An 11,996-nucleotide genomic window follows, 5' to 3' on the forward strand; every position below is an offset into this window, starting at 1 on the left:
GCTTCTGTCCTTCCTTACTTAGTTGGTTTTTGTAACTTAATTAATTTGTTTAATTAGTTAAGAGTTTTGTAATAATTAATTAGCTAAGGTAGTTAATTAATTAGTTGGTTTGTATTATTCATTCGGACCCTCCGTCGAGAGGGCAGATTTTGTAATAAGTGTGCGTGAGTGTGTGAATGTCTTCCAACCCCACGTCTTTCTCCTTTTTACTTAACCCCTTACGATGGTTAGTTCTAGGTCATGTTTCAATTAGCATCCTTATGCTTGCATGTTTGCATCCATTCATCTGTATTGCATGTACCGGGCTCGACGCATCATACTAACTGCATTGTATTTCAATTCCTACTTGAATACATGATTATCAAGTTGCATCTCATATGCCATTTTAGGATAGCCGAGCCTATTTTAGTTGCATTTTTGAATGTGTTGCATTAGGCATCTTAACATAACTAGGATCATGCATGATTTCTAACTAGTTGTTGTTTTGGCTCGGAGTACACTGTAAGTGTTTATGCTTAGCATCTTGCATGTGTGTGAGTGATTGCCATGATAGCATGCTTGCGATGAGGCTAACTGCTTAAGTGATTAACTGCTTGAATGTCTGTGGGTGAAGGTTGGATTACTTGAATTGGAGCAATTCATTAAAATGTGTGTTTTAAGCCCACTTGAGAGTGGCAAAATAATATTTTCTAAGCCCACTTGAGGGTGGCAAATCCACGTCTTAGCTTACTTGCGAGTAGCACCTTCAAACCAGTTTCAAACAAACAAACATGAGATGTTTTGTTCTAACTTAGGCGATCTAGTCTATACTTGTGTGTTGTGCGCATCACATAGTAATTCTAGGCTAATAACCGGAATAAGAACGCATGTGTTTTCAAAAACAAGATATCATGTTAGTAAAGGCCGATCCTTTGATCGGGCGAGCGGGGGTGCTCATTCCATGACCTTCCCCTCTTGTACCTAAGTTCCCGAGCTGAGGCAATTTTGGTGATGACGGACACGTGGCCTTAGGCAACGAGTCAGGGTTTCCTAAATTTTTCCAAAAATAAATATTTAGGTGGCGACTTTATATCTGGCAAAGCAGTCCATGTTTGGCACTTCTTTATAAAAATCAGTTTCCCAAAACGATTTGTCGGATTTGGACTCTTTGGTGATTCATCGGTCTTGCATTGCACTTTGCGAGATTAGATTCAGAACCGTGACATTTGAGTTTGAACTGTAGTATGCTAATGAACAAAACGGATTTCGCGCCTTCGCGCGCGGAGCCGTGACGTTCGGACACATCTAAAGGTTTCCCTAACTACCTCTCTTTTCACCAACACTGTACACTTGTCTTCCCCAAACATGTGCCCAATTGCCTAAGTCCCAACACTCACTCTGGTCTTTAAAACCTGCACAATTAGCTTATTAAAAAATTGTTTTGCGAACATGGGCCAAATAATCATTGGCACACTAGCATAAACCCCTTCCAATGTCGAATTCCACCCACAGTGTGTCAAAAATGGCCCACCGCTGGGTGCGACAATATAAGTACTTGCGGTGCCCATCCTCGAATCACAAGGCCTTTCCTTTTACTCTTTCCTTAAATCTATCTTTTTTCATCCACTTCTCTATCTCTGTTGCTTTGGCTCCACATCTTATGATCCACACAATCGGGCGTTTCGACGATTCCAAGCCTAAACCGATCTCGATTAACTGAAGAGGTGAGAGGCGACCGATGCTTCCAAGGCATGCATAGACCACCGATCATGGCTCTTGTTCATTGAGCCACTTCAAACACTGGTTTTTATCAATGGCAGCCTTGTTTTCTCTTTGAGCCTTGTCTAAGTGGTCTTTATTGCATAATGATAGCAGTCCAATGCACCAAACATTATCTCCTTTCTCCTTTCGATACCTGTCCACGTATCTCGGTTCCAGCTCTTTGAAACTGTTAATCACCACTCATATACTTCGGCTTCCGCGGCTTGTATTTTCACCTGGAAGTCTAGCACATCCAATAGTGAACCTGGATTGATTGATGTAGGCAATTGAGATTTTGTTAGCTGAATTTTGTCAGGCAAGTCAGAGAGCTTGAACGGTTCTGACTCGGACATACTCTCATGAACTTTGGTAATATCTAACTTGTTTGTGCATAAACAAGTAAAGCAACTCATTCCATAAAAAATAATTCTTGGAATTTGAAACTTGTGAGCAGTGTCGGCTACCCAAGCAATACTTTTGCCAGCTATTATGCAACTTGGAGACGGCTCGAGCGCTTCAAACATCTGCTCGAATGGTTCTTGCAACAGGTAGATGGCAACGAAGAAATTTCTTAATTAGGTCTAGAGAGGGAAGAGTGTCTACCGTTTCGCACCCCTTCGGCAGGCTGGCCTCCATAGACAGAAACCATAGAGAGAGAAGGCGGAGGGGAAGTCTGGATTCGATTGCACAGTTGATGATTGGGTTGAATCTGGAAGCAATGAGAGGGGTGGTGACGACGGTGACAGTCACACTGTGTTGTGCCAATAATTTGGCCATGTCAATCATGGGTATGAAGTGGCCTGGGGCCATTACAGGCACTAAAACGAAGTGAAGGTGGTTATTTTGGGAAGCCATGATGTTGGTGGCGGCGGTGATGGTTTTTCTTTTTTTTTTTTTCGAATTAGGAGGCGGTGGTGATGATGATGATTGAATTGACTATTATGTTACAACAAGCTCTTTTGTATTTTATATTGATGAAATGGTTGGCATTCGTGACTTTAAGGGTGGTAGTGACGTAATGGCCTACATCAGCATTGGAATTTCGTACATAAAATACCAACTAACATGAAAAGAAGAAAGCAAGAGAGTTGAAAAAATAACGGTTAATATTGAGAAATTATTGGTTATTTTTAGAGTATTACTCTACACAATTCATTGAATAATAACTATCAAGTTGTCTTTTTAAAAAAAAGATAAAAACATAATAAATCTTACTATTTTAATTTATAAAAATCAAATTAAAATACCACATAAGCATATCCCATGAGCAATGAATTAGTTTCCGTGGATATTGTTTCTTGGTATTACAATTGAGTAATGTTAGAGGCCCTAAAAGTTATACAAAATTTCTACTAAATATCTCACATAGGTGTGCCCCATGTGAGACATTTGATAGAGATTTTGATAAAATTTTTTAAATCTCTAATATTACTCATTGGAGTTACCATTTCAAAAAAAAAAAAAAAGATAAAAAAAAAATAAATAAATAAAGACGCAACTGATGAAGAATTTGTGGGCACAAAAAGTTACAATAATTATTGTGTGTGTATGGTTTTTTTTTTTTTTTTTTTAAATTAAACAGTTATTTAAAATGGTAATTTAACCGGAATTTTTTTTTTCTAAATTATTATTTTTGTTCTAAAATAGTAAATTAGAAACTATTTTTGTTTCCGATTAAAAAAAAAATGTCTCAAATTTTTAAGTGAATGGTGTGGATTGTTTATTTATTTATTATTATTATTTTTGTTTTTGCCAGCTCACCTCATAAATAAATAAGTGCTTGATTTCAAATTATATGTAAATTTTAATTTTTTTTCCTGAATTTATGGATTTATTAATTAAAAATGTATAGTGGGCCAACATGAGTAGTTTTTGGTGACAATTTTTATTTTTAAAACCAAAATGAGAAAACAATCAATAAATCTTATTTTTTATTATATATTTTTTAAAAAATCATTGTTTCATAATGCCGGACGTTGTTTTAATTTTATCCGTTATTTAATATCAACAATAGTTCCATAAATATTTTGAAGAAAATAATATTTTTTTAATTGTGCAAATTATGATATTATATTAAAAAAATAATAAATCACAATGAAAATTATCAATAAGTTCTATTTCATTTTGAAATTTATTATTGAGTTATATTAAATTTCAATATTAACAAATAAATCCTTTTTTTTATATATAAATTGTTATAAAAAAAAAAGTTTAATAGTTCGTAATAGTATATTTTATTTTCATTTTATCTTTTTTCATTAAAATATGAACAAAAAATTAGATAAATAGTTTTAATTTATTAGAAATTTTATAATTAAATTATTTTTAAATGTTCAAATTAAATGATTTTTCATAAACAAATTATAAGTATGTAGACACCCCATTTTTTACCGCCCCTAAGACTTGGGCGCCACCGATTGATCACCCGATGATGAATTTATGTGCTTATCCATGCTTGATTTTCTCAGTAGGAAACCTCAGTTTTGAGCCTCAAAAACCTACAAATCATGTGCCTCGTTTTTGAATCAAAATAGTAGTTTTTCAAGCCTGGCCATCCAGGGGCCTGGAACCTCACTAGTGGCCTGCCAGCCACTATTAGTGGACAACTGCCCACTAATAGTGTCATGCCGTCCACTAGTGTAAAAACTGAGATTTCTTAACAGCTGTGCTAGCTATTTCCACAGATGCAAGCACTACACCAGCTATGTATATATGTATGGATATTTTCGAGATAGTCTCATATATTTCTATATATAGATGACTCCCTCTTAAAAATTAGGGTTAGAAAAATTTGTGGAGCAAAGTTTTGGAAAATATTTCTCTCTCTCCCTTGCAACTTCTATACCTTTTTTCCTAGACACCCTAAACCAAACCTTTTTGGTTCTTTGCTAAGGTGTTTGAGCTTGCATTTTAGCTTTTGAGGGTGTGAAATTGTTGGTTTGTAAACAAAAGGATCACTCATCTTCAAGAGGTATACATCCTAGCTCCTTTGCACTGCTTCTTTCCTATCTTTTCTTACTATTTTTGGCCTATTTTCAACTATTTTTATGGGCTGAAACTTGTGGTTTAAGGCCATTAAAGGTAGAGGGGTTGACCACCCTTCTTTGAACCTTGCTTCCTAGGTTTTTACTCTTGTGTTTCCCACATTTTCATTATCTTTTTTTGAGCTTTTCAACATGGATTCTTAGAGTTTTTTCAAAGGCCAAAATGTGGTTTTGAAGTCCCAAAAATGGAGGGGTTAGCCTCCCATCCTTTAGCTTGTTTACTAGCTTAATTGCTCCATTATTTTAGCTTGCTTTTGTAGATGTTTTTACCTTAATTTCAGTACTATTTTAGCCTATTTTAGGATTGTTTTAAGTTGTTCATCTCATGTATGCTTTGTATTGCATGCTTGTAGTGTAACGGTCCTCATAGGTTTGGTGTTTTAGGCATTGGATACCAACCTATTTGAGTTGATAGCATTTATTTCAAGCTTTCCATACTTGTGTTCATCTTTAATCATATCTGATTGTTTGTTTAAGCTTGAGATAGAGATCGTTGTGCTTAATGGTTTAATTCCTTTGGAGGTTCGTTACCAACGACATGACATCTCTCTCATGCCCAAAACAACCCTTTGTTTGACACTTCCCTCCTTTAATGGAATTAATGCTCATTTTGGACTAAAATGACTAATGAATGGGATGGTAATTAAAAGGGGTAATCAATGGCTTAAAATGGAGCAAGATAATAAAATGGTTTGGGTTCAATCGGACGTTAATTGAACCCATTGAGTCTTGAGTCATTTCATACTTGTTAGTGATGAAAACGGTTCAAGAGTTAATGTCACCCATTTCCCTTGATCAATATCATGATAGGGAAAAGGTTTGTGGGTCTTTCATTGTGCATTTATTGAAATTGTATCCCTTGGTTCATAAGTCATCACGCAATGAATTTGCGTCGATTGATGGCTTGCTAATCGAGCCTACTCCTCCTTTGATTTGTCTAGTGATAAGGCGAAACAGAGCAGACAAACATCCTCTGTTTGTTTTCTATGGCCACAGAAGAATCCCAACATTAATGGCCAGCATGCCACCTTTATTGTACGGTAGGCCACTGTTAGTGTACGGCCGACCACCACTTCTGGCCTGCCGGCCACCTTTCTCAGCTAGGCAGTGCCACTTTCTTCACAAAATAGAGTAGAGGCTGAGGTGCAAAACAAAACAGAGGCATTTTTTGTAGGGGAAGGGGGGGAGGGAGAAATTCATGTGCATGCATAAGCCATTTTCTTGCTCCTCGGGGCCCGTTAATTTGTGGACTTGTAATATTTAAATACTTAGTTAGAATAGCTAATTAACTTGGTGTTGTAATTAATTAGATTGATTAATTAATTTTGTGTCGTAATTATTTAATTAGCTTAGCTAAAATAGTTAGTTAAATTCAGTGTTGTAATAATTAGTTAGCTAGCTTAGTTGATTCGTTCTTTCGGATCCTCCTTCGCGAGGGCAAATTGTAATAATGTGTATATCTTCCAACCCCACGTCTTTCTCCCTTTTATTTACTTGCTTATAATGGATAGTTTAGAGCATCATGTTCATTTAGCATTTAGCATTTCTCATGATTTGCATCCATTGTCTTGCATGCATTTGGCTCAGCGCATCATTCTAACTCACATTGTTATTTATTACTTTTTTGAATATGTGCTTAAACCGCATGTTATCAAATCGATTCAGATGCCATGTTAGTAGTCGAGCCTATTAATCGCATATTGCATATGTTACATTAGTCATTTACATAGTAGAGCATGTATTTTTTTCTAACACTTTTATTTCTTTTGGCTTGCCTTGGAGTATGAGGTGAGCATTTATTGCTCTAAGCATATCGCATGCATGTGATTGTTGCCATATCAAGCATGAATCTCATGAGGCTAAGTGCTTAATTGCTATACTTGTTTGAATGCCTGAGGATGAAGGCTAATGGTTTGAGTTGGGATAACTTGATCAAATGTACATGTGATATCACTTTTTCAAGTGGTACATATTCGAAACACTTTTCAAAACAAACATGAAATCAAAGTGTTCCAATTTTTGCGACTTAGTCTATACTTTGTGTGCAACAAATAGTAATGTTAGTCTAATAATCGAACAAGAGCATATAATGTAAATAAGAATCACATCATGATTAGTAGAGGCCGATCTTTGATTGGGTGAGTGGGGTGTTCAATTCATGACCTTCCCCTCTCGTACCTAAGTTCCCGAGCCGAGACACTTTTGGGATGACAGATAAGTGGCCTTTGCCGCGAGTCTTAGGTTTCCTAAATTTTCTAAAAATATTTAGGTGGTGACTCTGTAATCTGACAAAGCAGTCCATTTTTAACATTTTGATTCAAAATCAATTTTTCGAAAGATTTGCTGGATTTGGACTCTTTTGTATTTATCTATTTCACATTACACTTGTGAGATCTGATTCAGAACTATGAGAGTCTGAACTGTAGGGCTATCATATCCAAAAGGAGCACGAAAAGCAAGCTTCAGTTTTTGGCGATTCCATTGGGGAAATTAGAGAACTTGACTCGAACTTCATGATGCGAAATTTTATCTACACTTATATGTTCTTTGCATTGCATTTGCATTAGTGCGTTTAAGTCACTGTGTTTGTCATCTGCTGTTTCTGGACAGTTTGCCGGAGGCTTGCCCAAAAGCTTGCCAAAAGGCTGACCAGTCGTGGGCTCTGGCATGTTGGGAACATAACCCTTGAATCTGGACTGCCGTTGTACCATTTGATCCTCCTTTCATTTTGTGGTGTTAGGTGTGAAGGGTATATTAGGTAGTCTTGCTGAGGTACCCTCTTTGACCATTTGGCCTAGCTGCATGTAGAAAGCCATAGTGACTATTCCAAACTAGGATAGGATGTCAGCCATATGCAGGATTGCGTGAAACTACTAGTTTGAAATAGTGAAACCCCAGTTTAGGGTAACCCTACCCCCTCATAGAGATGTTTTGGCTATCTTTTAACTAGAATGTGCTTTACAGTGAAACTGTATTAGAATGTACATATCAGTTGCAAGGTTGGTATTTGTTTTGGGGCAGAATTTAGTGTGGAGTATAGTTCTACAACTTTGATCATGTCTGTATTGATAACATCTTAGCTGAGATACTGTGCAGTTTTTGATTGCTGCTATTTTGCTTTATTTCTTTTGCTAGGTAGTTTAAACCATAGCTTCAAAAAGTTCAGATATCCCCTAAGTACTTTGGACCCAAGTCGGAAGACTTTGCAAAGCCGAGGATCTTATTCGGGGACAACCAATGTTTACCTCACTCTCACTGGTTACAAGACAGAGGAGAATCAGACAGAGTTCGCCTGTCCAATTCTTACAACAATCACCTCTTGGCTCACCTATGTTCAGTTCGGTTCGAAAATAGTCAACTACTTCCAATTCAGCACAAGAAAGGTCATCTATTCCAATGGCACAATAGCCCCCGGCCAATATAGAGGAACTGATACTTCATCTGCAACAAACAGTTGAGACCCTAAATCATGATGCGGCCTGTCAGGCCGAGGTTATAGCCCGTCAGGCCGAGGTTATAGCCCGTCAGGCTGAGGTCATAACCAGGCTACAGCAACAGCCACCGCAGCTAGCTTTGGCCTCTGCATCTCGTGTACCCACCATAGCTATCCAAGCACTCGGAGCCACTACTAATACAACCAATGTTCAAGAAAACCAGGACAATCCAGCAGAACCTATCCTAGCACAAGCTTCTAGAGCCCCAGTTTATTAGACCGAGGCACCATTCGAGTTTGAAGTTGATCCAACGACGCTTAAAGTCACTAAACTGGAGAAACTATTCAAAAGAGTGTAAGGGATTATTTCCATTCCAGACATAGAGGATGAGTATACTGATTCTGCGATTACATTGCTGGATAGATTTAAGATTCCACACATTGATCGTTTTGACGGTTCGGGGGATCCGATGGTTTACTTGCGACTGTTTTCTAATAGCTTGCAGCCAATGGGCTTGACTAGACTACAGAAGTTGTCTCTCTTTGGTCGCACCATGTCGAGTATAGCGGCCATTTGGTATGCTAAGTTAGAAGATTCTGTCAAACAGAATTAGGGGGAAATGGTCGAAGTCTTCATTGCTCAGTACTCTTACAATACGTAGATTGAGGTCACAACTCGTGATCTCAAGGCAACACATCAAGAGTCGAATTAGGGTTTCTCTAAGTTTTTGATGAGGTGGAGGGCCAAAGCCTCAATGATGAGCACTCAACCTTTAGAAAAGGATCAAATAAGAATGGTTGTCCGAAATCTGCATGGCAAGTTGCTGCAGAAGATGATTGTCCTACCTCTATTTGCCTTCACAGAGCTTCATGAAATAGAACTGCAAATTGAAGATACCATGAAATAGGGACTTATTATTGAGTATAAGGAGCTAGCCAAGAGGCCATTTGCTCGCAGTTTCAATGCTGCCAGTGGTAGCACAGCTACGAGGTCCTCGGATGTAAGTGTTGTCACCACAATAAAAATGACCGACCCCTTTGCCAATATAGGCCCACAAACATCATCCAACCCTACCCGACCTCAGGGTAGGACTTTTAACCAACTATACATGACCCTGTCCAAAGCCATGTAGGTGTTTGTCAAAAAAAGGCACCTAAAACCCTTAGAACCTCGCCCACTTCCCGATCCTCTTCCACCTAAACACAACCCCACAAAATATTGTGCTTTCCACCAGAAGCACGGTCATGACACTGACCAGTGCTTCCATTTGCATCATGAGATTTAGGATCTCATTGACAACAAGGTGATTGCTCCACCTCAGAAACCAAATGTAACTACCAACCCGCTCCCAGCCTATAATCAAGTCCTTCCACCTCGAAACCTTAACCTGATCTATACACTGGCCACCTCTTATGACTCCAGCATATATATTACCCAATTTCACCTACCAAAATTAACGTTGTTTATTCCTGAGGGCACAGACTTATGCATGATGGACACGTCTAACCTACAACCTGAGCTTTCTAGACCAGTGGTGACAACACCCACCGTAAAGGAGGTTTTGACCTCGGAAGAAGGTACTAGTTTATTGTCAAAGTGTCCCGGGGACTTATTTGAGAGGGTGTATGACCCGAGTTGCTAAATTGTGCCAACTAGTCAAACCAAGCCTGAATTGGTGCTACCAATCTTGACAAACATCAATGTGGTCAGGGAGGATGGCCTGGGCCAAGGGTTGGTTGGTAGACCTCGAAGAGAATTTGGACAACCTACAGTTCTTTGATGAGCATGATTAGGGAAATGTATAGATCGGGTGGTTCATCCTGAATGGATCGACTGATAACACCAGGTGGCTAAGTGATGAGCCAGACAAGAAAGAAGAAGTTGAGATGAAACCAGAGGGGAAAGAAGCAGAGGTAGCTACAGTAGCTGGAAAGGTTGATGAGAAAGAAAAATTGTTGGAGGGCACATGTGCGAAAAACCCAACCCAAGAAGTGGGTGTTGTAAACACTGTTGATACTGAAGAGAAAGCTGCATTGAAGCAGTTTGAAAGAGAAAGAAATGAAGACAGTTGGAAAATCATACTTGCATGGCACCTTGTGGGGGATACTTATGATGTGAAAATGATTCAAGTAGAGCCTGAAAACTGTTTGTCAACAGTTGATGGCGAGTGGTGGGGTGACAATGATTTGTGTCTGGCCCATACTGACGAAGATTGGGAAGGCTGCCTCCCGGATAATGCATGGTATGTCGAGGAGATAGACCACCTTACCCGTAGTGGACGGTATTTTAAGCCGCCACACCTGGATTAAGCAGGGGCATCTAAAAAGGACCGGGAGGTCAAGAAACAGAATGAGAAGCAAATAGAAAAGGAGTCAGTGCTGAAACAGCTTAAGAAAATCCAAGCTGATATTTCCATCGGGGGACTTCACATGGTTTCACAGGTGCACCGGCAGGCAGTATTGTCGGCAATGGACAAAGCTAAATTGTCCATTGATGCTACGCCCGAGCAACTTATGGGCTTGGTCTTTTTGAGTAGTGCCAAGCCAACGCTCATTTTCTCGTACAAAGAGCTGTCGCCGGAGGGTTCGGCCCAAAATAAGCCATTATACATTTCTATGGAATGCAGAGAGAAGTGGGTGCTGATGGTGTTGGTAGATATTGATTTTGCCATTAATGTCTGTCCATCTTGTACTGCCTATGCGGTTGGCCTAAAATTGGCCGACTTTGTTCCCACAGCCTAGGTGATACGGGCGTATGGAAATACAAGCCGAGAGGTCATGGGCACGCTGAAAATACAAGTTCAAGTTGGCCCGTCAGAGCAAGAGATTGAGTTTCACGTCTTGTATGTACTAGCTACCTTTAATCTATTGTTAGGAAGGCCTTGGTTATATCACGTGAAGGCTATGTCCTCCACCCTCCATCAAATGTTGAAGCACCCTTATGGGGAAGGAGTAGCAATTATTTTTGGGAACTAATCCATCCACCCACAGCTAGAGGTGACCACGCCAGTGCTAGAGATCAACCATGGCGACGAGGATGTGTTATCTCGGGATTCACTCTGGCTGAAGCCCGGGTAATGCAGACAATTTTGGCAGCGGACGAAGCATGTACGTTAGTGGCCAGTCTATCTACTTCATGAATAAATTGCGGCATGTTCTGGGAATGGGGCTTGGAAGGAGCTGGCGGAAAGGTGTTATAGCATTAGCAGAGGTGCCACACAACCCGCATGCCTTTGGACTGGACTATGTGCCTATCAAAGAGAACTAGATAAGAAAAGCGGAAGAGATGAGGGGTAGAACCCAAACTAAGAGAGCCGGAAAGCAATATGAGCACATCCACAGGCCAATCCAAGGGATGTTGAATGGCTATTTTGTTTGAGAGGGAGATGATTTCCCTTTTTTTGACTTTCTTGAGCCTTGGGTAAATTCCTTGAATGAGCGTGCCCCCAGGTTCGAGATCTTCTTTGACCATCAGCTGCAGGACAATGATGAAGAAAGGGTTGAACCCAGCATCAAAGTTAGCCAAAGCACGGAAGATTATACGGTAGTGAGGCTGAAGTAGGGGCAGCACTGGCCAATCTCTTTATAGATCCCGCGATTGACCTAGAGAACTTGGGGGATAACTTTACTGTCTCCATGATCGGGAAAGAACCGGGTGTGGACCCAACCAGTGGTATTTTGGATGCATCACAGGCGGCGTGTCTTACTTAGCAGCTGGAGGAAGGCTTTTTTTGCAATTCTAAATTGGGTGATGAGCCGGAGTCTGATTCCACTAAGTT

At 39.6% G+C, this 11,996-nt stretch overlaps 1 pseudogene across 1 annotated transcript; it reads right to left on the bottom strand.

Annotated features, from left to right (window-relative positions):
- Positions 1 to 659: 659 nt before the first annotated feature.
- On the bottom strand, positions 660 to 2,730 carry LOC145791861 (UDP-glycosyltransferase 73C3 pseudogene; annotated as a pseudogene). The gene is made up of 3 exons (XR_014331198.1): positions 2,263 to 2,730; positions 1,977 to 2,120; positions 660 to 1,917 (listed from the first exon to the last, which is right to left on the bottom strand). The product of XR_014331198.1 is annotated as a UDP-glycosyltransferase 73C3 pseudogene (transcript).
- Positions 2,731 to 11,996: the final 9,266 nt, after the last annotated feature.

Source organism: Camellia sinensis, chromosome 5 (assembly GCF_055761805.1).
Source record: "Camellia sinensis isolate YWXY chromosome 5, ASM5576180v1, whole genome shotgun sequence".
Lineage (NCBI taxonomy): Eukaryota > Viridiplantae > Streptophyta > Magnoliopsida > Ericales > Theaceae > Camellia > Camellia sinensis.